Raw genomic sequence first — 2,085 nt, 5'->3', positions numbered from 1 at the left:
TTGCAAATGTGATTAAGGTCCCCAAGCAGTTGACATTCGGTTAACAAAAAGGGAGATTATCTTGGGTGGGCCTGACCTAAGCAGGTGACTCCTTAAAAGAAAAAAAGAAATTTGAAGTGGGAGAGAGATTCTCCTGCTGGCTTTTAAGAGTAAACTGTCATGTGAACTGACTATGATTGGCCACATGGTAAGGACCTGAGAGTGGTCTCTGGTTGCTGAGAGCAGCCTCCTGTTGTCCGTTGCCAAGAAAAAGGGGAATTTAGTCAAATGGTCTCAAGGAAATAAGGAAATGAATGTCGCCAACACACTGAAGGTGCTTGGAAGCAGACATTTCCCTAGTCGAGCCTCCAGATGAGGTTGCAGCTGGCTGGCACCTTGATCTCAGCCTTGTAGGACCCTGAGCTGAGAACTCAAGGTTCAGTACATTCTGGACTCCTAACCCATGGAAACTGTGAGATAATAAATTTGTGTTCTTTTAAGTGTCTAGGTTTGTGGTAATTTGCCATGCAGCCATAGAAAACTAACACATGGGCTAATCCAAAACTCAGTAAGTCACAGAGATACTGTGTCTAGAAAAATCCATGTTTTCCTTTTCTTTTACTGGTGGGGTTTTTACAGCTGTTAAAACCTTTTCCAACACAATTCAATGGATGAAAGTAGATGCATCAACAATATGAAATCTGTTCCAAATATAGATCCATCTTCAAGAAAATGCATTATTCTTACCTTGATACCAAGTAGTACTGCCAAGGACATTTCCAAATGTCTTTCCAAGTTTGTCTTTAGGATTTTGATGATGTTTGATGCAAAACAATGAAAAAATTTAAATCAATGGAAATGATTTGGGTCTATTTCTCCAATGTGTATTCTTTTCCACTGGACCCGTATCTAATATAATATTTCATCTGTTTCTTTTGCTTTTTGATTTGGCTTTTTCTTAGAAGTGAACTGAATTTCCCAAGGGTCATAATGTGATATGATTTTTAATAGTTGAAACAGTAAGGAGATTTTTTTTTTTTTTTTTTTTTTTTTTACCAGAAGGAGTTTTTTTCTCCTGAAATTACATTCTGGATCAGGTTGCTAGGAAACCAGTCTCTTATTCAAGGCCCAAACCAATGCTTTGTCCTACCTTTAGGTCAAAAGTTCTGAAAGCAAGGGGTTAATTTAATCAGGTTTGCCTGTCCTGCGTGCTCTTGGTTGCTTGCCTTTTTTTCCCCCCTTTTTCCATAAAGCTGAAGGCTGCACTGCTAAATGCTGAAACTTAACTTTCATAGTCACCATGGTCATTGCAGTTGTTTTTCAGGAACTTGGACCAGCTCCTGTCCAGTTCAAACCAGTTGAGATGATCGACCTTTCAACTTGGCCTGTGCAAGTGCCAAGAGATGGCCTTTTGACATCAGAGGGCCAAAACCTCCATCCTCGGATCATGTTAATGCCACCATTTTCTGCACATGTGTCCTGTGGAATGCCATGAACCCTAAGATTCTGCAGAACAAACCTGATACTTCATTTTTCCCCAATGCCAATCACCTTTCCCTATTCTTAGCCCACCCCACTTCCCTACCCCATAAAGATGCCTAAGCCTTATCTTCGAGGAGGTGGATTTGAGAGCTATTCTCCTGCCTCCTTGCCTGATGGCCTTGTGGTTAAATATTTTCTCTTTTACAAAACCAGTGATAGATTTATTGTGCAAGGCCAGAACCGACCTGGACCTGGCTGGTAACGGTTCGTGGAAAAAGTGGTTTCTTTTCTCCAGTATCTTGGAAAATGCCAACTAAAGAAGGTTATTTGTGCATGATTGAACTGCCAGTAGTGCTGAGAATAAAGCCCAAAAACCACCCTTGCTTTCTCTACATGCTCCCCTTCTCTGACCCCAGTGGCCAGCCCTGCACGAACTCTACTAGACTGGGGATAGCTGACATGCCTGGCTGCATGCATGTGACAGTTACAGTATGATTCATCTGCATCTGTGTGGTGCCTGGTTGTTATTACAGAACTTGGAGTAGCTCTGTAACAACTATTAATAATAGCTATTGCAAGTTATGTAAAAGTTAGTGCATAACTCATAGCAAGAGGATGCTGGTG

The 2,085-nt window shown here is 41.2% G+C and overlaps 1 protein-coding gene across 1 annotated transcript in view; it reads right to left on the bottom strand.

Moving 5' to 3' along the window:
• Positions 1-2,085, bottom strand: part of VAC14 (Vac14 homolog (S. cerevisiae)) — a 105,107-nt gene that overhangs the window by 102,170 nt on the left and 852 nt on the right. The window lies entirely within an intron of this gene.

The sequence above is a fragment of the Propithecus coquereli genome, unplaced genomic scaffold (assembly GCF_000956105.1).
Source record: "Propithecus coquereli isolate 6110/MARCELLA unplaced genomic scaffold, Pcoq_1.0 Scaffold165, whole genome shotgun sequence".
Taxonomy (NCBI): Eukaryota; Metazoa; Chordata; class Mammalia; order Primates; family Indriidae; genus Propithecus; species Propithecus coquereli.
The sequence above is the reverse complement of the archived record's forward strand: the minus strand, read 5'-3'. Positions and strand labels throughout refer to the sequence as shown.